General features: G+C 47.9%; 1 protein-coding gene across 1 annotated transcript in view; it reads left to right on the top strand.

Annotated features, from left to right (window-relative positions):
- NME9 (NME/NM23 family member 9) overlaps positions 1-25,406 on the top strand; it is a 55,307-nt gene that overhangs the window by 15,855 nt on the left and 14,046 nt on the right. Inside the window, exon 2 of the mRNA XM_045030081.1 lies at positions 9,961-10,040. The gene's annotated coding sequence lies outside the window, so the exon portion shown is untranslated. The remainder of the gene's footprint in view (positions 1-9,960; positions 10,041-25,406) is intronic.

Raw genomic sequence — 25,406 nt, 5'->3', positions numbered from 1 at the left:
AACTTTGAATACAAAAATGATACATGCATACAAATAGGATGAATAGATTTAGTAGATCATAACCTTTACTAAGATTTGTTACATGGCCTTTGTAGCATAAAACATATTCTAGTTATGTTATATATATATTTATAAGCATATTTTTATAAAGCCTTATGGGGTCCACCGTTACAACCACTACAGCTGAAATCACTGATAATCAGGTCTAAGTGCTTAGACCTGCTGTGGGACAGTGTTTCTGTGGAAGAGATGGCCCAGTCTGCACTAGCAGCAAGGTTCCCCCCACAGAGAGCTCAGCTGAAATCATTGAGAGCTGGGTGGAACCTCAAAAGACCAACTCGCAGAGGTCACAGTGGCAGGTGATGGCACAGGGCCATTGGCAACAGAGCGATGGAGTGAATGGTGGCACAACGAACAACAGTGACCAGAGCAAACAGTGAACAGCGGGAGGAACGAGCAAGGTCCTTCATGCCCCCACCTGGGAGGTGAACTCATAGGAAAGCACGTCTGAACTCTGAGGCCTGGTCTACACTAGGACTTTAATTCGAATTTAGCAGCGTTAATTTGAACTAACCGCTCAACCGTCCACACCAGGAAGCCATTTAAGTCGAACTAGAGGGCTCTTTAGTTCGAATTTGGTACTCCACCCCAGCAGGTGGAGTAACGCTAAATTCGACATGGCTAGCTCGAATTAGGCTAGGTGTGGATGCAAATCGAACTTAGTAGCTCCGGGAGCTATCCCACAGTGCACCACTCTGTTGATGCTCTGGACAGCAGTCCGAGCTTGGATTCTCTGACCAGCCACACAGGAAATGACCCGGGAAAATTTGATTTCATTTTCCTGTCTGGGCACTTTGAATCTGACGTCCTGGCTGGACATCGGGGTGAGCTCCGCAGCACCTGCAACGATGCAGAGCTCTCCAACAGAGGAGTTCATGTTATCTGTGAATAGAAAGAGGGACCCAGCATAGACTGACTGGGAACTCTTCGATCTGATCGGTGTATGGGGCGAGGAGTCTGTGCTTTCGGAGCTGCGCTCCAAAACAGGGAATGCGAAGACCTACGAGAAGGTCTCCAAAGCCATGAGAGACAGAGGATACAGGCGGGATGCAACGCAGCGCCGCGTGAAAATCAAGGACCCCAGACAAGGCTACCAAAAAATCAAAGCGGCAAACGGACGCTACGGAGCCTGCCACCACTGCCCCACCAGTGACCGTGGACTCTGACGATGGGACAGTGTCGACGGCCAGTTCCTCGGTGATGTTCGCGGACGGGGAAGATGAGGAAGGGTTTGTGGAGGACGAGGCAGGCGAGAGCGCTTACAACGCTGGTTTCCCCGACAGCCAGGATCTATTCATCACCGTCACGGAGATCCCCCAACAACCCTCCCCGGCCATTAACCCGGACCCTGAATCAGGGGAAGGAGCAGTCGGTAAGTGCTGTAACCATGTTAACTTTTATTCTTAATATAACAGGAATCTTAACTGTGTGAAAAGGAGGTCTCTCTAGATATGGGGATAGAACAGAAATCATCCTGGGAGATCTCCACGAAGCTCTCCTTGCGTTAATCGAAAAGCATCAGCAGGAGGTTCCTGGGGAGAACTGCCTTATTGGGTGCTCCGTGGTAGCACAGTTTTCCGCGCAAGGCTTTCATGAGGAACTCAGGGAGCACTGCCTCCCCGAGCACGGCTGCATCGGGCCCTGGTTCGTGCTAGCTTTCACGCAGCATGCGCTCTCTATCTCCTTCAGTGACCCTCCTCAGGGTGATCTCGCTCGGAGACTCCTGCATCTAATTAGGGTAATTACTGTAATTTTACGCCTGGTCCAAAGTATTTTTAAGAAATCTACGGACAGACGGCATAGCACAGACTCAGCACGCAGCTGCGTGACGAGCGTAACGGAAAGCCAAAGAATATAATGGACGCTCATGGAGGGAGGGGGGAATGAGGACGCAAGGTATCCCACAGTTCCTGCTGTCTCCGAAAAGTATTTGCATTCTTGGATGAGCTCCAAATGCTTCTAGGGTCAAACACAGTGTCTGCGGTGGGTCAGGGCATAGTTCAGCAATTTGCGCACACACCCCACCCACCACCAGAAGTGAAAACAATCCTCTGTTGACTCTTTTACATGTCACCCTATCTTTACTGAATGCTGCAGATAGACGCGATGGTGCAGCACTCAACACCAACATCCTTGCTCCCCCCACGCTATGGATGGCTGATGGTACAAAAAGATGGCAATCCATCCTCATCATCAGCCTATTGGCACATGGGGCAGTGCAAAAGGGCTGGTAACCATGCCGACTAGTATCAGTAAGGTCAGTCAAGGGCGCCTGTCCCTAATTTTTGATGGCTGATGGTACAATATGGCTGGTAACCGTCCTCATCATTGCAACAGGGGGCTGAGCTCCATCAGCCCCCACCCTTCATTGTAAATAAAAGATTCAATTGCCCCTGGACTAGCAGAGGGATGATGGGCTCCTTCATCCACACTCCTTAATGTCCTGCCTGGACTATCATTGCAGCTGGAGGCTTCCTTCCACTCATTTCTCACAAACAAGTCACTGTGTCTTATTCCTGCATTCTTTATTACTTCATCACACAAGTGGGGGGACAATGGTATGGTAGCCCAGGAAGGCTGGGGTAAGAACGGAATGAACAGGTGGTGTTGTTGCAGGAGCACCCCCTGTGAATAGCATACAGCTCATAATTTATGCAGGATCAGACACAGAGCAGCTGTGCTCTCTGGTTCTATGATACAGTGGTTCTCTAGTACACTTGCCCATAATCTAGGCAGGACTGATTCTATTTTTAGATACCAAAAAGGAGGAATTGACTCAGGGAGTCATTCCCAATTTTTGCTTTTGCGCCCCTGGCTGCTCGGCCAGGGGCACTTATGACAGCAGCAAATGGTGCAGTGCAAAAGGACAGGTAACCATGCCCATCTTATTACCATCTTATTACCAATTTATGGTATGGTAGATGGTACAATATGGCTGGTAACCATCTCTGCTGTCATGCAAAAGCAAAAGCATGCTGCTGTGTAGCGCTGCTGGCCCGCCTCTGTCAACGGCATCTAGTACACATACGGTGACATACACAAAAGGCAAAACAGTGTCCATGGTTGCCACGCTATGGCGTATGCCAGGGCAAATCTGGGAAAACGGGCTTGAAATGATTGTCTGCCGTTGCTTTCCCGGAGGAAGGAATGACTGGCGACATTTACCTAGAATCCACCGCGAAAATGATTTCTGCCCCAGCAGGCACAGGGGTCTCAACCCAGAATTCACAGAGACAGCCTAGACTCAGTTAATTGTTCGCAAAAATGTATCTTTGCAAGGAATTCACTCCCTGTTTCCCATCTCACAGCTTCCACTGTCTCCAGACCTGCCACAGCATCCCCCTCGCAGAGGCTGGCAAAGATTAGGCGACGAAAGAAAAAGACAAGGGACAAGATGTTTGAGGAACATATGGGCTGCTACCTAGCAGAGGCGGACCAGCAGAGCCAGTGGAGGGAGACCGTCTCTCTGTGCCAGCGCTCACACAGCGAACGGGAGGAGAGGTGGCGTGAGGAAGACAAGCAGGCGACTGAAACAATGCTTGGACTAGTGAGGGAGCAAACGGACACGCTCAGGCGCCTTGTGGATGTTCTGCAGGACCGCAGGAGGACAGAGACACCCTGCAGTGTATCTGCAACCGCACTCCCCCACCACAAAGTCCCATACCCCCCTCACCGAAAATAATCAGGAGGAGGGGCGGCCGGGGACGTGAATACTGTCACTGCACCACAGCACAGTGCTCAAGTACCCAAAAGCTCTCATACCCTACATTTGCCGAAGTCCTTCACTTCCAGACTCACAGTAGTCCCAATCCCAGTCCCATCCCCTAACTGTCTACTTAATTAATAAAAATGCTTTGCTGTTAATTACTGTTTCCGTTATGTTTTTTCAAAGAAGACTGTGTTTGAATGGGGGGCGTGGGGAAGGGGGTGGTTAATTGCATAGGACAGTCACCTTTCCCAGGGTACAGACACGGGGGCAGGATCAGCAGCGGGTTACACACACGGTGCAGTCAGTAGGCACCCTGGTCGTTTTTTGGTGGTGGTTTCCAGGATCTGTGTGGGCGGGGGAGATGTGACTTTGCAGCGGGGGAGGGCGGTTACAGATCTTATACAGCGGTCCTTGTCCTGGACCGCTGAGTCATGCAGCTGAGGAATCTGTATCCATCCTCCTCCACCACAAGGTCACATATCCGCCCGCACACAGAATTCCATAAAGAGGGATGGCAGGCTCCGTTGAAAGAAGCATTCCGGCACTGCGGACCGCTCTAGGAGCAGGAGCCTGTCATTCCTTGAGTTTAGAGGCGGTCTTTACATCACCGCACACCCTACCCAGCACAGCCTGCGTCCCAGTTTCAACCCTTTCACGAAAAGTCATGAATAAAGAAACCTTTGTTAAGTAATAATGGGACATGTATTTTATTTTTACACGTGTGCTGGAAGTGGGGGTAACGGGGTGAACGGGGTATGTAACCGAAGAGGAGAGTCAACAGTAACTGGGTAAAGAAACAGGGGCAGGTTCAGCTTCTCTGTAAAGAAACTGAACAGTCACAGGTCACGCTGCTCGCTGGTATTTGAAGAGTTCCTTGTCGCTGTCCCAGGCGCCTGTATAGGGCTTCATGAGCAAGTGCATTAGCGGGCAGGCTGGGTCCCCGAGGATGACTATAGGCATCTGCACATCCACAACAGTTATTTCGTGGTCCGGGAAGAAACTACCTTCCTGCAGGCGTCTGAGCAGCCCACAGTTCCTGAAAACACACGCATCATGAACCTTGCCCGGCCACCTGACGTTGATGTTTGTAAAACGTCCCCTATGGTCCCCCAGTGCTTGCAGCACCATTGAAAAGTAGCCCAATTTCTCATCAGCTGACTGTGGAAGAGGTGGACGATAAAGTGCGAGGAGGAGAAAACGGCGATGATCGCAGCGGGCTCCGTGCTTGCAGTGCTGTGGCGTCCGCGCTGTCACTGACCAGAAAAGTGCACGAACAGATTGCCCGCAGGCGCTTTCAAGGAGGGAGGGAGGGAGGTTGTGATTGACGGTTCAATGACGACACTTACCCAAAACCACCCTCGACACATTTCTCCCCCCAGCAGGCATTGGGGGCTCTACCCAGCATTCCAATGGGCAGCGGGGACTGCGGGAACTGTGGGATAGCTTCCCACAGTGCACCGCTTCCAAAGTCGACGCTGGCCCCGTGAATGTGGACTCAGAAATTCGAATTAGTGTATTTAGTATGGATACACAAATTCGACTTCATAAGGTCGAATCCACAAATTCGAACTAAGTTGATTTGAAATAGTCTTGTAGTGTAGACAAGGCCTTAGTCTCCACTGACCAAGGACAACACCGGTGAGTGTTAATGAGGCTGTTAAGAATGCTGGAGACACAACACAGTTCATGCAAACAAACATGGCTGTGGCATCATACTTCCTATTTAAGCAAGAGATACTACATACTACAAACTGGAGGCCAATGTTAAGTACATTGTCACTTGTTCATCCTGAAGTTGAACACTGGTTCCGAACAAGACCAGCAGAGGCTCACTATCTTTCTGCAAGAAACTCAGCTGACTGGCTAGAAGCATGTGGTGCAACAGAGAAAGACTCAACAGTTGAAAAAGTGAAGAACTCTCTCACCATATTCAAAACATTTGCATACATGGCTGATGAATGCACTGATGCAAATGGGTATCAAGTATTAAGTCACTGTGTACGTTATCTTGATGTCAGTGGTAGGCCAGTAGATGCATTTCTAGATGCTCCAGTTATAGAAGACACATTGGCTGCATCTGTGACAACCCACATCTTAGAAGAGTTAAATGCTTTTCAGCTGGACCCCAAACAGATGGCTGCTTGTGCATGTGATGGAGCTGCTCTGGAAGATATGGTGGAGTACAAGCTTTGCTCAGAGAAAAATGTAACCCTAATCTCTCCTATACACACTGCAGAGGCCATCTACTCCAACTAGCGCTAGTACAAGCTGCAAACTCTTCAAAAGACATTTTAAAAGCTATAAATTCAATGTCTTCATTATATTCGTTTTTCAGCAAGAGTCCAAAAAGACTGACTATCTTGGAAAATATAGAAAATACACTGGGACTGAAGTTCAAATTAGTCCAATCTGGGAAAACCCTCTGGCTTTCTCATGAGTGATCCTTGGCTGTTGTCTTAAAATTACTCCAGCTGTTATTACTGACTTTGGAAAGTATCTACCAAGATGATATGGATCTAAGTAGTGAGGCTGGTGGATTACTTTTGCTACTACATTCAGAGAAGACCATTCTCTCTCTTGTAAGTCTGCTGTTGAAACCACTTGGGTCATTAAACAATGCCATCCAGGCATCTGCTACAACAGTAGTAAATCTTTGTTCAGCAATAGAAGCTACATTTGGATCAATCAGAGAGCCATCCATTGAAAAATTACTGGAAGAAGCAAAGACTTCAGTCCAGAAGTTGACTAATGAAGGCATTTATATTGAATCCTTAAGTGAAGAGGACAAGAAGTGTTTGTTAAGACAACTGAAAAAGTACACAGACTTGATTCTTAAAAATCTACAACAGCGACTTCTAGATTCTACTCAACCTCTACGTAGCTTTTACAGATCCCTGTCCTATAAAACACTGACAGTTGAGTGGAGTGAGGCACTACCAGCAATGGGGCTGCCATGTGCTCAGGACAGAATAGAGAATTTGAATACAGAGTGGAATATCATACGATGAATGAATGAAGATTTTACTTCAACTTCTTTTTTATCACCACTAGTGGCTTGACCCCGTCTTTCTGTTCTGTTTCCTGGGATGAAAGAAGTAGGAATTCATCTCTTGCTACTCCCAGTCACAACAGCTACAGTTGAGTGTTCTTTTTCATCACTGAATAGAATTTTGTGTTCTGATAGAAGTCGTCTTCTGCCTGATCATGTGAATGAACTAATGAGCATATCAATTGAAGGAATGGAAGTACCAGACACAGGAGAAGCCACCAAAGATGAACACACTGCATTCAAGAAGTTCATTAACAGAGTTGCGCAAAATTATAACAAGAAACCAAGAAGGATGTAGGTGTGGTGCTTCACAGAGGCTTGAGTAGCCGACTTTAATTTGTGTGATGATTTTAAAACATGAGTTAAATCTAATAAAATGGTCATGAAACATTTTTCAGTTTTTACTATGGTGCCATACAGCCCGCCTTCACCCTTACGGTCTCACCCCTCATTGGCCCTGAACCCCTGACCTGTAAATTTGAACACCCACCCCCCAATTTCAATTTCTGAGGAAAACACGGCTCCTGCCTCTTCGCCAGTCAGCCCTTTACTGAGCCAGGCTCCCTTCTTTTCTCCCCACTCCAGGCCTGGCATTGGTTGCAGGAATAACAGGGCAGGGCTAGCTGAACCCACAGGTGTTACTTAACCCCTGCTGTGCCCAGCTGCAGTCTATCTGCTCCTTCACACATCCCTCACCTCATCACCCCCTGCCCCCCCCCTCCAACTGCTCTCCACCATCCCATGAAAAGAAGTCTGCATTTAGATGGGCTCTCCCGGCCTGGTGCTGGATGCAGAAGGAGAAGGGCTGGAGGGAAAGGTACCACCTCATGACTTGGGGATGTGTGTCCTTCTTGGCATGGAACCAGCAGACGGGGGCATGGTCAGTAACGAGAGTGAAGTGCGCATCCAGAAGATAATAAGGGAGTGAATCCATGGCCCATTTTACTGCCAGGGCTTCTTTCTCAATTACAGAATAGGTCTCCTCTTGCGGGAATAGCTTCCTGCTAATATATAGGATGAGGTGTTCGTCGCCCCTGACTCCCTGTAATAGAACATCTCCTAAGCCCACGTCTGAGGTGTCTCTTTGTAACAAAAACTCCTTGGCAAAGTCAGGGCTGTACAAGATAGGTGCATGAGAAAGCCGGGCCTTCAGAGTTTGAAACGCCTCTTCACAGGTTCTGGTCCACTGGATCCTTTTAGGACTCTTGTTCTTGAGGAGATTGGACTGGGGGGCCACAATGGAGGAGAATCCTGGGATAAAGTGGCAGTAATACCTGGCTAGTCCCAGGAATCAGCATACATGCTTCTTTGAGGACAGCATGGGGCACAGCTGGAGGGCCTGAACTTTGCTAACGAAGAGTCAGATCAAGCCCTTTTCCAATGTGTACCCGAGGTAGGTGGTCTCATTCTTCCCAAGGGTTTGCTGTCAGGCCGGCCTCCTGGAGGGACTGGAGGTTCAAAGTCATCTGTTTCAAATGGTGTTGCCAGTCGCGACTATAAATTACCACGTTGTCGAGGTACGTAGCTGCATACCTGCTATGGGGGTGGAGAATTCGGTCCATTAGCCACTGAATTGTGGCCGGAGCCCCATGCAAAACGAAGGGCCTGGTCTGGAACTGAAAAAGCCTGCATGGGGTGGAGAAAGCATTTTTTCCCATGGACTCGAGTGTGAGAGGGATCTGCCAATAGCCCTTTGTTAAGTCTAAAGTGGTGATGTACTCTGCCTTTCCCAGCTGGTCAAGTAGTTCATCAACCCGTGGCATCGAACTTCAATACTGCATTGACCTATGGAAGTTGATGCAAAAGCAGGTGCTTTCATTGGGCTTAGGGACCAGTACCACGGGATTCTTCCAGTCACTAAACGACTCCTTGATCACCCCCCAACACTAACATCGAGCAGAGTTCTTCTTTCACGGTCTCTCTAAGCTTCAGGGAGAGGGATTGGGGGTTTTCTCTGACCTTAACACCTGGTCCATCTGAATATGATGAGTTATCAGGTGAGTCTGCCCTGGTCGGGTTGAGAAAACGGAAGAGAAGGCAGTGATCAGTTTTTGCACCTGACCTCTCTGCTCTGGGGTAAGATTGTTTCCAATCTTGATCACCCCTGGAGTTGAGGCCTTCATGGCCTATGGGCCCAGTTCAGGCTCTGGTGGGTAAGGCGCTATTAGTAAGCCTTCCTGGGCTTTCCATGGTTTTAACAGGTTCATGTGGTAGATTTGTTGTACCTTACGTTTATCTGGTTGCTTGATTTCATAGTTCACCTGCCCTACACGTCAGATCGCCTCATACAGTGCTTGGCAGCGGGCCAGGAGCTTTGATTCTGAACTGGGCAACAATAGCAGCACCCGGTCACCGGGCTGAAACTCCCGGAGACACGCCCGTTTAGTGTAGGCCACTTCTTGGGTATCCTGGGTATGTAGGAGGTTCTCCCTGGCAAACGGGCCTAGGGCCTCAAGCCTCTCCCTCAGGTTTAAAACATACTGTACCAAGTTGTTAGCTCGGGATGGTTGCTCTTCCCACATTTCTAGCACAAGGTCTAAAATCCCCCTGGTTTGCCTCACATATAAAAGCTCAAATGGTGAGAAGCCAGTGGAAGACTGGGGTACTTCCTGGACTGCGAACAAGAGAGGCGAGAGCAGCTGGTCCTAATGCCAGACATCTGTCAGGATGAACCTTCAGAGCATTGTTTTTAGGGTTCGGTTAAAGCACTCTACCAGGCCTTCTGTTTGGGGGTGGTATTCAGATGTTCTTAAGGTCTTGATTTTGAGTAACCGCAGACATAATCATTGATCATCTAGGACATAAAGTTTGTCCCTTGATCTGTCAAGATTTCCTGGGGCACCCCGACACGGGTGAAGATGTTCATAAGTTCCATAGCCACCCCCTTGGCAGTCATGGAGTTTGAAGAGACAAAGAATTTGCTAGTATTTATCCCACCTTTGGCCCGTATGCTTTTATTATGTCCAGTTGATTGCTGCATGCTGCCTCGTGTCAGTTTTGCCACCATGCCCAGTAGTGAATCCACGCTGGCACAAAGTATAAAAGACTTTACCAGGATCACCGTTGACAGGTTTTACACAGTTGTATATTTCTTCCCATTGACATTTGTATCTATACAGTCTCTTCATTTTTTTCTGTTTAGGTCCAGACCATCTCAAGTTCCCACTGTGTATAACAAGGCAGACAGGCTGCTGCATCTGGACCCAGTGGAGCTTTCTCCAGGTGGGTGGCTCCATCCCTAGATACAGAGTTGCAGAAACTGAGCCTGGAGATGATGAGTTGGGGTATTCACCCACTTCCAGTGTATAGAATTACATTTGGTCCCCCCTAAATCCACCTCCCTCCCTGCAGTTCCTATTGGATAACAATGTTCCTGTTAACATCCTGTCCTAAATTGTTGTGTAGCATTGCTGCCGAACAGTTGCTACATCCCACAGAGCTGGCTGCATTTTGGAGGGAAGCAAAGTACTTCCTGGGACAAGCCTCACTGTGGCCAATGAGAGTTTTGGCTGAGTGAGGGATGCAGAAATCAGGCTGGAGTTTGAAGGAAGCTTGAGATCCTATGGAATAGCAGGCACTGGGCATAAGTGGGATTTAGGAAAGGAAAAGGATGGTCAGAGAAACTGAGCTGTGTGGTGAAGAGGCAGGGCTCGTCTGTAGTGACTATAAAGAGGATTCTGGTGGATACAGACAGAGCCTGTGGTTCCACCCGGCTCTCTAGCTCCCAGCCATATCACTGCACTGGGGCTCCCTGGCCTGGTCAGTCCTGGAAGGGACTGCACTGACTGGGCATGTGTGAGAGCCACCCACAGTGTGCCTGAGTGCTGTATTTAGCTGTAGTGAGAGGATGACCATGAGAAGCACTGCCCCAAGAGACTGGGAGGAGAAAGGCTTTCTGGCCCTTACCTCTGCTGAAGATGATACTCTCATAGGGGGTCTTGTTCTTGGTTTCAAGGCTGAAACAGTTCCAGCACTGGTTCCAGAACTGGCGCTGGCACTTGTGGATGGCGATCTGGATGGCGGACACCATGACATGAGGTTGTGCACATACACTTCCAACTGCTGGGTCACACCACCACTCAAATTTGGTCCACCCGCTCCTCTGTCGTGCCAGAATGGAAACAGAGGCCAGCTGCCCTCAACTTGAGCTACAAATCCCAGCATGTGCCATAGCCAGGCTGCTCTGATCCAGGGAGCAGCACAGGCTGGGACCTGTTTCCATGCACCGCATGTCTAGGTGATGACAGAGACTGCAGGCCACACTGGGCTCCGCAGGGCAAGTGCCATGCTTTTGAGATCCCGGGATGGCCACATGCATTACTCAGTTCTCGTCCGCCACGGGGGTGGAATATGTGAGAGAGGATGGCTCACAATGTGCAGTGGAGTCCCGCCAGACCAGGCATGGGGAATCTCTGGATTCTCCTTAACTCTGCCACTGACTCACTATAACTGGTCAAATCCATCTCCCTCTCTGCCTCAGTGAGATAATGTGCCTTTGGTGCAGTGATGCACTCTGCCTATGGCAGCTTCCTCCACATGGAATATCGTAATGTACATCACTGCTCTGACCAAACAACCTCCTGTGTCCAAAATGGGAAACAGAAACGCTCAGAATGGCTGGGAATGGCTGACATCTGCAACAAACAGGAGGAGTTGCACTGGGAGAAACTATACAGCAAGAGAATGCTGTAGAGACATCAGGGCTTGGAGTGAGGAGAAAGTGTTACATGTGTGAGGGAGAAAGAGTTCCCCTCATTAGAAAGGGCAGCCCCCCCCCCAAATCCCTCTGCTCCCTGGTCACTGTTGCAGCCCTGGTGAACACAGGAAAGGTTAAAGTGGCAGAGTCATTTTAAAACGGGGAGAGGAAACCTGCTTCTCACAGTTCCCCAACCCCTGTGAGGCTGGAAGATCCTGCTCCATCCCAAGGAGAAGGCAGCTGGTCCTGAAAGCAAATGACCTGTGACTCCCCTCCTGATGCTCTCTGCCAGGGGAGCCTGGCTGCTTCTTGAGGAGAATAAAGGGGGCCAGTGACTGAGCCCTTCTGTACTTCTCCCACTCACAGGGGGAGGGGGAAGAGAGGAGCGAGGGCGGAGGCTCAGGGAGAAGGTGTGGTGCGAGGGCAGGGTCTTGTGCTCAGGGGAATCCCACTTCCCATGGACCCCTGACCCTGCATGCCCTCCAGCAGACCCCTCTGCCTGGCCTGGCCCCTCACCCATCTCTAAGAGCGACACTGTTGGCTCAGAGTCTCAAGCGCTGCATCCTGAGCTCAGTGCTGAGCCACTCCCAATGGAACCTGAAGCCTCAGCCAGGCAACCATTGAGGCATCACACAGGGCCTGGCACAAAATTAATTAGAGCAGCCCCCAACCCAGCCAAGCAGAACATAGACTCCCAGCCCCTGCAGAGAGGCCCCCATTTCTCCACATGTCCCCCATCCTGCCACCTACCATCAAATTTGAGTGGTGATGTGACCTAACGCATGGGGTTGCAATGCCACTCAAATTTGGCCTGGCTACCCCTCTGAAGAAATTTGGCCCAGCTGCCCCTCTGGCAAATTTGAGTGGCATTGCACATTTTGAATCATGGGTAACTTGCAACCCCGTGGTTGATGTACAAGTTAAAAGGTGTTTTGTACTGATTTAGTATGGGAGAGTCATTTATTTTTAAACTAAGGAATGTCCATTACAATGGCCTGTTGATAACCCTACCCACACGGTTCCCTGTCACTGGCTCTGTTGTGAGTGTGGCTATAGTCTGCAAATGGAATGATGGGATTTCATGTTTGTTGGCTTAGTGACTTATCCATTGAACTCACTCAGTTCACAAGTGTGTGATAGGGAGCTCTGGCTTTAAGGCAGGACTCAGGCCCAGCATCCGCCTGTTTCTGGTGCTGCCCAGGACCAAGGCATGCTGGGATTTGTAGTCCAAAAGGACTATGGGAACTCTAGGCCTCTCAGCAAAGGCTCCTGGGAAGGGAGGTGTGATGTTTGGGGATCACCCAGGCCAGTAACGGGTTCCGTCCTGTAATGAAGGATGCCTTTGTGCTGTGTAGCTTTGATTCAGAGCCCTGAACCAGTAGCCAGCCCACAAGCACAAGGTCTCACCCTGGCTTTTACCAGCCTAGTTGTCCTTTGCAGGCTTGTGTTATGGGGCTAAAAATTGCAGTATAGACATGGAGCCCGGGCTCTGAAACCTGGTAAGGATGGTGTTCTCAGAGCCTGACCTCCAGCCTAAGCCTGAATGTCTACACTGATATTTTTAGCCCATTATGCAAGCCTCAGTCAGTTGACACGGGTCCTAAGATGCTGCTGTGAGGATTTTTTTGCAGTGTAGATGTGTATCCTTTATCACCATGTGAAGGCACATGAACTGGGACTGAGGAATTGCAGGGGACAAGGACTGTATTAGGGTATGGGACAGGAAAGTATAAGGAGTCAGAGGAATGTGGAGGTGCAGAGGAAGGTGGGGTGCAGGCAGTAGATTGGGGAGCTGCAGGGGAAGGCATGGGGGACAGGAGACAGATGGGGGTGCAGGGAATGGTGGGGCCAGGAGGCAGATTGGGGGGGTGCAGGGAAAGGTGGAGGTCAGGAGGCAGATGGGAGTGCAGGGGAAAGCGGGTGCATGTATGTATGTAGTTACGGTTGGATTTTGACCCTGAGGTGAGGACACACAAATTGAGGGCAAGTGACTTCCCCCTCATGGTAAAAAAAAAAAATCAGTAGACAGGCAACAAACAAGGCAATTGAGTGTTTTTCAGTCTTGTGGGTTTTTTGTGCTAGTCTCATGATTTTTGGGGTCTAACTCTTGATTTTTGAAGATTTGTGTTGATGATCCTGGGTTGGAAAAGGAGAATTCCTGGCAGGCCAGTTAGTTTTTTTGAGGGGATTCTCGTGGGTCCTTTGTGAGTGAAAGCTGTCAAGCTGTTTGGAGTGGCTCAGGAAGATGAGTTCCAGTCTCAGGGCAGAAACCCCAAACTGGTTGTGAGTGCTATACTTAGATTTCACCAATTAAGTATCATGTGTGAATTCCTCAAGCACTATAACAGTCTTAACATAGAGTCACAGACAGTCCCCTTGGGCACTCTGATCTATTTGGCCACCCACGCAAACTTGCCCTTGTGATAGATGGCCCCTTACCCCCAAAATCACCAGAATATTCAGGATACTCCCAGTCCCAAAGCACCAGTCACTTACCCCAGGTCAGTTGTACCTCACCACCAAAGACAATGCTTGTAGCCAATCCTATAATAAACTAGTTAAAGATCTATTAACTAAGAAAAAGAAATGATTGTTATTTACAAGGTTAAAGCGGGTAAACATGCATGCACCAATGAGTTACAGTCTTAGCTTCCAAAAAGTAATTGAAACTGCTAATGTGCAAGCTCTCTATGTCCTTTAGGGCTAACCCAGGCTAAACATCTGGGGATCCCTTGTTTATGTTTGGAAGTCTTGCCCTCTCCCTGAAATCCAAGCAGCATAGGGATAACAATTTATTCTTGACTGGGATTTTTTTTTCCCTTCTCCCAGAGCTGAAACTGATGGGATGAGTGTTTGTGCACATTTCATCTTCAGGGGCAGGGAGGAGGGGGAGGGGAAGAAAGCAATCAACAAAGTCTTTTGTCCCTGATGTTTTACAATGGCTTGTCTGGCATCTATGGACCTTCTTTTGTTGGAGAGGAGATGACACCTTTTGTAGTAACCTAGTATTTCACACTTGGTAATGCGTCTGTCCTGACTGTGGGGGTTTACAGTTTCAGAGAACAGATTTTATAGTTACAGAACAAATATTACCTTGTAACATGGAGTACAGACATTATAAGAAAGATTAATACATGCAGTGTCCTACAAGCATTTAATTAAGACTAAACACATTCTTATAAATCTAATACCTGTTTTAACAATGTTAACCCACAGGTGAGCCAAAATGGTTTCCAGCTATGCATCTCTCAATGTTCAGTGAGACCTTGGGGCCTTGGCGTGAGCTGACACTTGTCTTGCTAGCATCACAAAGGCATTGAAGCATGGCTAGTGGGAGTCATGTATGTGTGTCTTTCCATCCCACACTCCTCCCTTTGCTGGAAAAGTATTTTGGTCTACACCATCTCCAGCACCTTGTGAGATAGACAGGGTAGGAGGGAGCAGGCATGAGGGGTCTCTGGAGAGAACAAGTCCAGACAGCCCAGGGTGGGTAACCATGCATGAAGAGCTGCATCCTTTAGACAATATGTAGGCTCAGAGGCAAGAGTCTCAGCACTGTTGCTTTCTGATGGCATGTCCTGGTGGGCTCCCTAGAGAAGGTGTCTTATTAGTGTCTGGGCACCCTCCCCCTTCACTGGCTGGTTGGCTGGGATGCAGCAGTACCTGGAGAATGGAGAGCAGGAGTGGTGGAAGCTCCCCTGCCTCTTGTGTTAACCTATCCCTCCAAGGCCCTGCTCTTGCATGACCCCTTCTCCATGAGCCCCTGCCCTCACGCCACCTCTTCCTGCAAAGCTCCGTTCCTGCGCCAACTCTTCCCCCCCAAGACCACGCTCTCTGCTTGCTCCTCTCTGCCGCACCCCCCCCCATCACTCAACCTCCCACTTTTAAAAGTGATGGGGCCATGGTTCCCTGGCCCACTCCTGTTCCGGCATCTCTGATGGAGAGCCACCCCCTCTGCACAGATTGGGAGGCTGCCAGCTACTAAGATGGATGGCCCAGAGTAGGGCAGGCAGCATGCCTGCCTGCTAACGTAGTGCAGCTGTGCACTGATGGGGAGGAGAGTCCCGTCCCACTCTATGTATGAGTGGCTACACCTGGCCCCCTGCTCATGCTCCCCCAGCCAGTGCAGTGCTGGGCTGTCCCCACCGTTACTCCATTGCCTGATTGTAGTCTAAGCTAGTTTAATTGGTGCCTAGGCCTTTGATAGGCTGGCCCATGAAGAATAGTCCAGTGTGCCATTCACTTGAGCTTTGTCTTATTTCTGAGCTGACTTCAAGCTCTTGCACGGGCATTCAACACCCCTGCTGTGTTCATCTGAGCTTAAGCAGGGGTTCCAAGTGATGCAAGCATCTCCTAGCACTCATACCCCACAGGGCAGGGCCGAGAAGCAAGGAAGTATCCTTTGCATACAACACTCCTCTGACCAGCACTGCACTAAAACATTTCTGCAGTCAGCAGGCTGTTTGGCCTTGCACCTGCATAGGTTAGTGGTGTATATGGTAGGCTTCCTGTGGGTTCTTTGCCAGAGGACTGGATTTGCTGCTTTAGTGCATTCTTGAATATGACACAGAACATGTCTTGAAATATTGAAACTCCTGGGGAGTAGCAGCGTGTCAGTGCTCTGTGTGAGCCTACGTGTGGCACAGACTTAACCATTCTGGCTGAGATGGCCTGAGATATATTTTTTTAATGAGCTTACAGGTTTGGTTAGTGAAGGTGATAGTGTTGATGTAATTTACTTAGACTTCTGTAAGGCAATTCACTTGGTACCACACAACATTTTGATTTAAAAACTAGAGTGATATAAAATTAACATGGCACACATCTAATGGATTAAAAACTTGCTAACTGATAGGTCCCAAAATGTGATTATGAACAGGGAATCATGGAATGGGTGCGTTTCTAACGGGGTCCAGTGGGATTGGTTCTTGGCCTTATGCTATTTAATATTTTTATCAATGTCCTGAAAAAAAACCCCATAAAATCATCATTGATAAAGTTTTCAGACAACACAAAAATTGGAGGAGTGGTAAATAATTAAGAGGGCAGGTCACTGATACAAAGAGATCTATAACACAATCCAGTGGCTGGAAGTTTAAGATAGACAAATTCAGGCTGGAAATAAGACATAAATTTTCAACAGTGAGAGTATTTAACCACTGGAACGATTTGGTGGATCTGCTTTAGGGATTATTTTGGGGAAGTTTTCTGACCTTTATTCCACAGAAGGCCAGACTAGATAATCACAATGGTCCCTTCTGGCCTTGGGATCCATGAATCTATGGATTGCTTCTTAACTTGGGCACAGGCAAACAATATGCATTTTAATATGGCTAACTGTAAATGTACACGTCTAGGAACAAAGAATATAGGCCAAAATTACAGGATGGGGGCTCTCCTTAGAAACAGTGACTCTGAAAAAGATTTGGGGGTCATGGTGGCTAATCAGCTGAACATGAGCTCCCAGTGTGATGCTATGGCCAAAACAGCTAATGCAATACTTGGATGCATAAACGGGAATCTCAAGTAGAAGTTGTGAGAGGTTCTGGTGTCCACAGTTCAAGAAGGATGTTGATAAATTGGAGAGGGTTCCGAGATGAGCTATTAGAATAATTAAAGGATTAGTAAATATGTTGTGTGATCACAATGGTCCCTTCTGGCCATATGAATCCTTCCAGAGGAGCCGCCAACACTAGTACCTAGTGATGGGGAAGGAGCACTGTTGAACAATGTGAAACCCTGCTGGCTGAGCATGGCATGAAAAGCCTTTCCCTACAACAGCGGGCTGGCCAGCATGTGCATTTCAGTTGTAGAAAGAGGACTCCCTCTTTTGTATTAGATCATTGATTATGCTGCTGTGAAGTGGCTCTGAACTGCAAACAGCAATTGCTCTGTACTGTTGTTTTAGTGACTTCTATTCTTCTTGCAGAATAATGGCCAGTAAGAAGAAGGAGATAAAACTGCAGGTCAGTAATAGAGGTCCACGCTACAAATACATTTCAGAACTGATGGTATGGCACCTTTTATACTTGCTGTCAGTACTGTGGGGTAGATTTAGCCTGAGTTACTCCAGCTTCTGCTTGGAAAGCGATGGTGCAGGGTCCCAGCAGAGGCAAGTCTTCCTTGAGGGAGCACAGGGTGGGAGAGATGGGGAGGTTGCAGCAAATCAGAGCAGCCCCTGAAGTAAGTGTTTTTAAAGGATGCAGCAGGGTCATTTACAATAAGGGGTTGTGGTAATTCAGCCTCTGCCACCAAGACCTCTGTGGAAGTCTGAACACCATTCACAGCTGCTCTTCGAAGAAGGTACTTTCAATTCCTATTCTGTTACATTTTGATTTCCTCAGGGTCATCACCATATAAAAAGAATTGTGTAGGAAATCTGTCTAGAAAGTCTTTCTGTGCTGAGAGCCAAAGCAGTAGGAGAACTTGGAAAAAGAGCCACTCCTGTAAGGGGTACAGAATGCAATAGGTGGGGTTCATTCCAGTGATGACACTCAGCTAGAATTTGGCTTCCCTAAGAAAACTGAGAAACTTCTACCACTTCCAGCTTAGTCTTTCAAATAATATTGAGTAGGAGTAGGGAGATGGTATTACCTCTGCACATGGCATAAATGAGACTATTGCTGGAATATTGCATATAGTTTTGGTGTCCACACTTTAAAGAAGATATTGGAGAATTTGAGAGGGTTGAAAGAAGAGCTATGAGAAAGATTCTAGGTCTGGAAAATCTGCCTGATACTGAGAGACTGAAGGAGCTCAGTCTACTGAACTGATGGAAGAAAAGGTTAAGAGTGAATTGCTCATAATCAATGAATACATATGTGGGGAGGAGATTTCTGATACCAGATGGGTCTTGACTCACACAGACAAAGGCATAAGAAGATCCAATAGGTGGAAGTTGAAGGTAGGAAAACTCAAATTGGAAATAAGGTGCAATTTTTTAACACTGTGGATACCTACCCACTGGAACATATTACTAAGGACAAGGTGGATTCTGCATCACCTGGAAACTTTAAATTGAGGTCAGCTGTCTTTCTAACTCTTCTTTATTACAACCACAAGTTACTGGGCTTGATGCAGGAATTGCTGGGTAAAATTCTGGCCTGTGTCATGCAGGAGTTTAGAGTAAATGGTTCCCTCTGGCCTCAAAATCTGAGTCAATAACTATAAGGAGGTTATTTTTGTGCCACAAGGTCTGTCTCTGTTCTACACTGTGGTCTGAAACCAGATTGTGTGTGATCCAGGCTATCAGCAGTCAGCATGTGGTCTTGGAGGGCAGTTGCCAGTACTTTTTCCATTATTTTGACTTAAGGAGAAGGTTAGAGACAAGAACAGTAGATGGACAGATTGGCTGTATTATGTGTTGGCTTCTTCAGGGCAGGGTGGATTGTTGCATCTTCAGATAGGCTGGTAGCTCACTCTCTGAGGGAGACATTGGCCTTTTCCATTGGGGAGGGGTGCTGGCAGTGGCTTTTCCATTAAGAGCTTTGAAGCTCAGTGCCCTGTGTGGGATCTGGTGACCTTCAGGTTACACTTCAAGGCCCAACTATTTTGAAACAGGATGAGAGTCTGTGGAGGGCTGAACATTGGGGTTGTGGAGCAGGTGGGTTTTGTTGAATGTGACAGCCTGCCTAGTGCTTTGTATTATGTGGACTGGGTTGGTTGTTAATCTGTCAGGGTAGGAGTACTGTATTTATGCATTTATATAGATAAATACTGTGACATTCTATACCTTGGGGGAATGTACTGTAACCCCCATATTCCTCATTTACATATAATCATGATCTTACATATAAAGCATGCCTTGTAAGGTATCTGGGGAAAGGTTATGATCTGCTGAAAGTCACTTCAATATCCATATATGTGTATCATTAATGCATATGAAGTTATGAGAATTGTGTTGTATGGTGGTCACTAAAACATGCTGTAAGTTGGGGAATCAGAGAGATATTAGCTCCCCAGAGGCAACAGTGCCCGGGCGGGTGTCAAACGACCCATCAACAGCCTTTGTCCATCAAGGGAGCTACAATGCAATGACTCACCTGCATGAGGCCACACCAGGGGAATTGCTCAACCTTGCTTGGAGAGACTCAGCAATGCCCCTCAGACATGCCTGGACTTGTGCTCCCCAAGCACATGGACTGAGGGTATAAAACAGACAGAGTGGACATATACTGGACCCTTCTCCTGCCCCCACCTTTGCTGCAAGCAACTAAGACACTGAGAAGAAGACAAGACTCCATCAGAGAAGATTGGCCCAGGTTTCAGGAACAAACCTGTATATTAAGAACTGCAATATCCAGTGGGGTGAGAAAAACTGCTTAATCTAGATGTTGCCCAGTCTAATAGGGTTGAGAGGTTAGACTGCATGCTTATATTTTATTTTATTTTGGTAACCACTCTGACTTTTTGCCTATCACTTAATATCACTTAAAGTCTATCTTTGTAGTTAATAAATCTGTCTGTTTATTCCACCTGAAGCAGTGCATTTGGTTTGAAGCATGTCAGAGACTCCCCTTGGGATAACAAGCCTGGCACATATCAATTTCTTTGTTAAATTGACAAACTCATATAAGCTTGCAGCATCCAGCGGGCATAGCTGGACGCTGCAAGATGGAGGTTCCTAGAGTTGTGTCTGGGATCAGAGATATTGGCTAGTGTAATTTGGTTGCACAATCCAAGAAGCAGCTTACATGCCAGAGGCTGTGTGTGAACAGCCCAGGAGTGGAAGTTCTCACAGCAGAGCAGGGTAAGGCTGGCTCCCAGAGTCAAGGATTGGAGTGACCTAGCAGATCACCGGTCCAGATAACACCAGAGGGGAATGTCACAGATACCATTAGCCAGAAGGGACATAGGTCTGTTCTGTAAACAGTGGCCTGGACATTTCTTAGTTTAGAGTATCTAGTGTTACATTTGTGTAATTGGGCCAACCTCACAGAGGGGTAGCAGTCTGGCTAGCCCTCTGTGCTGATTTGGTTCTTGTATGGTATAGAGTTCCTTCCGTAGAAGGCATTTCTTTTCTGCAGCAGTCAGTGCTGAAACTTCACTTCTCTGCAAAGCCTCCCTGTGATAATCTGCCATATGTTATATATTAGGTACCTGGAGAGATATCATCTCATCTTTGTTTCCACAGTGCCAAGTGGACTTGGAAAAAATGGATTTGATCTGATACCAATATGCATTCATCTGCATATGGCTCACTAGCGACAGTGAAGGCAGGCACTTCATTGAGCATCTCAAGAAACATAATGTTAAGAACTGCATTTAAAATTCAACCCATAATAGCATAATCTTTACTGATGCAGGAAGGGTGACCCTAATATAAATCCTGCCATCCAGTGGCCAAAGTGAAAAGTCAAGTATTAAGTTCTAGTGGTATTACTGAGGCACCAATGGTGGCTCTAGGGCAGGGGTGGGCAAACTTTTTGGCCCGAGGGCCACATCGGGGTTGCACAACTGTATGGAGGGCCGGGTAGGGAAGGCTGTGCCTCCCCAAACTGCCTGGACCCCGCCCCCTATCCGCCCCTCCCACTTCCTGCCCCCTGACTGCCCCCCTCAGAACCTCCAACACATCCAACCCCCCCGCTCCTTGTCCCCTGACCGCACCCTATCCAAGCCCCCTGCTTCCTGTCCCCTGACTGCCACAACCCCTATCCATACCCCCGCCCCCTTACAGCCCCCCCCGGGATTTCCACCCCCATCCAACCGCAGTCTGCTCCTTGTCCCCTGACCACCCCCTCCTGGGATCCCACTCCCTTATCCAACCCCCCCTGCTCCCTGCCCCCTGACAGGCCCCCCAGGACTCCCACTCTCAACCCTCCCTGTTCCCCATCCCCTTACTGCCCCCCCAGAACCTCCACCCCATCCAACCGCCCCCTTCTCCCTGACTGCTCCCCAGGATCCCCTGCTCCCTTACCTAACCCCCCCGCTCCCCTCCCCCTTACCAGCAGTAGGAGCTCGCAGCCGTGACTCCCACGGGAGCGGCGGGCCAGCGTGCAGCCCACGCGGTGGCATGGCTGCGGGGGAGGGAGGACAGCGGGGGAGGGGCCGGGGACTAGGCTCCCCAGCCTGGAGCTCAGGGCCTGGGCAGGACGGTCCCGTGGGCCATAGTTTGCCCATGTCTGCTCTAGGGTAAAAGTGGAATAGGGCATTTGCTTTGACAGGACCTTGATGTTTCTGAAATGAAACAATTCCTCTTAGAAAAGTATGTGAACTTTTAAAATCACATGCATAAATCTTGCATGGCATCTCACAAAACTTTGTGCCCCTTTTGCATGAAAACTATAATACCCACCAAGTTCAAAATTCATACACAGCATATGCAGGATTCCGGGGATCCCACAGAACTCAGTTCGTGGCCCTATGCTATTTAACATTATTATTAATGACCTGGAAGAAAATGTAAAATTATCACTGATAAAGTTTGCAGACACAACAATTGAGAGAATAGTAAATAGTGACGAGGACAGGTCAGTGATACAAAGTGATCTGGATTGCATAGTAAACGGGGCACAAGCAATATGCATTTTAATATGGCTACACGTAAATGTATACCCCAAGAATGTAGGCCATACTTACAGGATGGGAGACACTATGCTGGGAAGCAGTGACTCTGAAAAAGATTTGGGGTTGATGGTGGATAATCAGCTGAATATGAGCTCCCAGTGTGACACTGTGGCCAAAGAGCTAATGCAATCCTGGGATGCATAAACAGGGGAAACTCAAGTAGGAGTAGAGAAGTTATTTTATCTCTGTATTTGGCATTGGTGCGACTGCTGCTGGAATCCTGTGTCCAGTTCTAGTGTCCACATTTCAAGAAAGATATTGATAAATTGAAATGGGTACAGAGAAGAGCCACAAGAATGATGAAAGGATTAGAAAACCTGCCTTATGGTGGTAGACTCAAGGAGCTCAATCTGTTTAGTTTAACAAAAAGAAGGTTGAAGGGGTGACTTGATTATAGTCTATAAGCGCCTACATGGGGAACAAATATTTAATAATGGGCTCTTCAATCCAGCAGAAAAAGGTCTAACATGATCCAATGTCTGGAAGTTGAAGCTAGACAAATTCAAACTGGAAATAAGGCATCAATTTTTAATGGTGAGAGTAATTAACCACTGGTACAATTTATCAACCATCATGGTAGATTCTGTATCACTGGCAATTTTTTTATCAAGACTGGATGTTTTTTCTGAATATATGCTCTAGGAATGATTGTGGGGAAGTTCTATGTCCTGTGTTGTACAGGAGGTCAGACTAGATGATCACAGTGATCCCTTCTGGCCTTAGAATCTATGAATATCCCCTGTCTTTGAAGTTCACACCCTGTTTTTCTCCTCAAGTCTTCTAGCCCTTCTCTTCAAAAATTGATAATTTCTACTTAACTTACAAGAAAACCACCCAAATAAAACACATAAATTTAATCAGCGGTGATGTTTGGTTGGCTGGGAAGATGCCTGACAGTGGAAATAGCAGCCCCAGTCCAGGAACAAGCTGCTTTCAGGGGCTTGGTAAAATAGGGTTTGCTTGGTTGTCCGCAAGGTTTGAAACCGTGACCTTCTGCTGCACAGCTCTGACTTCTACCACTCATACTGAAGAAGTAACATGCTACTTAATAACAGTATTAGGCTTTTATTCTCTTACTTGAATCAGTCACAAAAGGAATGGTTAGATTCAAGAATTTAATTCCATTCCAAGTTCTGGAGGGTAGTGTCCTCTGGAGGTCACAGTCCTTCTTCTATTCCACTCAAGCCTGACCACTTGTACCCCATCCCCTCCAGCTTTTCCCTGTCTTGTCTCTTCCTCCACAACCCCTCCCCACCACATTCCTTCAACCCAGTCTCAATCTTCTTGCCCAGCTCGCCTCAGTTTATTCCTTTGGACTTCTCATACAAGTTCTCCTCTCTGTCCCCAGCCAATCCGTTTCTCCATCCTCCAGCTCATAATCCAGTAGATCTCCCCCATCTCTGTTCTCTCCCACTGGCTCCCAGTACTAGTCTCCCTCCTCCCAATCCCAGTTAGGGTGACCAGATGTCCTGATTATATAGAGACAGTCCCGATTTTTGGGTCTTTTGCTTATATAGGCTCCTATTAGCCCCCACCCCCTGTCCCGATTTTTCACACTTGCTGTCTGGTCACCAGGGCCGGCTCCAGGCAGCAGCTCAGCAAGCAGGTGCTTGGGGCGGCCAAGGGGAAGGGGCGGCACGTCGGGCTCTTCGGTGGCAATTCGGCGGCGAGTCCCTCGGTCCCTCTCGGAGGGAAGGACCTGCTGCCAAATTGCCGCCAAAGAAGAAAGCGTCACAGTGGAGCTGCCACCGATCACGATCACTGCTTTTTTTTTTTTTTTTTTTTGCTGCTTGGGGTGGCGAAAACTCTGGAGCCGGCCCTGCTGGTCACCCTAGTCCAAGTTCTATCCGACTCCAGGCTTCTCGTCCTAATCTACTCATTTTGCTACTGCCCCAGGTCTGGTCCTTGTCCCACCAACATTCAAATCAGGCAGCGTCCTCTTCCACAGGCCAGCAAGAGGAGCATTGAAAGCACTGGAGAGAATCTTCCTGCTTTCAGTTTCTGTGCCTGGTGCCACACGGGCCTGTAGCAATTGCAAGGAAAGGCCTGTTCAGCCCCAACAGCCTTAGACTGGAGCATGCTGTCTACAGATGGAATCTTCAGAGCATTCAGTTGTCACTCTAACAAGTCTTCAGTGAGCATGTGCAAACTGAGATGTTTCAAACTGGCCAAATTTGGGCTTTTTTGTTTTTTTAAACCGAGAAAGCAAAAGACACATCCCTGTCACTACCTAAAGGCACATCCCTGCTAAATTTTCAAGCCCTTGCTGCAAAGCATGGATGCACTAGATCATCTCAAAAAAACAACTATACAAATTTTGTAACAGGGACAAAATATATTTTTTCCTCATCTCATTTGTGGAAACTTAAAAAAAGTAGAAAAGTATGAGGCAGACACCTGGCATGGAAAACTTCCAGCTCCACTTGTAATTTCTGAGGGGAGGAAAGGTCTGTGTCATTTCTACTGAATTCCTTCATGTAGCTTCAAAAAACCAAGGAAATTCTCACAAACCAAGAACTTTCCCATAAAAGAAGCAAACAAGCAACACCCAGTTAGGGTTTCCTAAAAGGAACATTCACCCAAAGCCATAAAAGCCAAGAAGTGTCCAGGTAGAGTATCCTCCTTCAACATATCTTACCACCACACACTACATTCACCACTTTTACTGACAGACTCTGCCTTTCTATAAATAAGTCCCCTACAGCATGTACAGTAACATAATACACATTACATTCCTCGCAATTACACTGTAATACAGATCCTTAATGCTGACTTAATACTTCTCCATGGGGAAATTTGCACTGGTGCCTACCAGACGCACATGCCATGTGCTCTTTTCTAGCCCTGAGTTTCTTGAATTGTGGTCCACATGGTCTGTAGAGAGCTGGGTGATCACATGGTGCTGGTTTGGCCATTTTTTCAGCTGCTACTGTGTTAAAGGACAATTGTAAGCACATGACTTTCCACATAATTAACAGCTATTATTGCCATAGGGTGTTGTGTGACCAGGAATGGGAAGAGGGGGCTGGACAGGTCTGAATGGGAGGGTAGATTGTCCACTAGCTCTGCCTTAAAATCTGGAATGGCAGAACCTGCCCAATGACCTTCCCTCTTGCAGAGACAGTGGCTGGGGTCCTGCTCTCCTCTCAGAGAGACGGGGCCCGATTCCCTTAGGAGCAGTAGAAGTACCCTCTTCCCCTGTCAGAAAGGCAGTGTTGGCAAGAGTAACCCCACCCTGTTACGTCTGCCAGCACCCACATATATCTGCTTGAAGGGAGGAGATGAAACAGCTGTGCTCTTTCCCTCTTACCACACACCCAGAGTCC

The sequence above is a fragment of the Mauremys mutica genome, chromosome 9 (genome assembly GCF_020497125.1).
Source record: "Mauremys mutica isolate MM-2020 ecotype Southern chromosome 9, ASM2049712v1, whole genome shotgun sequence".
Taxonomy (NCBI): Eukaryota; Metazoa; Chordata; order Testudines; family Geoemydidae; genus Mauremys; species Mauremys mutica.
Note: the sequence above shows the minus strand (reverse complement) of the source record. Positions and strands in the feature narration are given on the sequence as shown.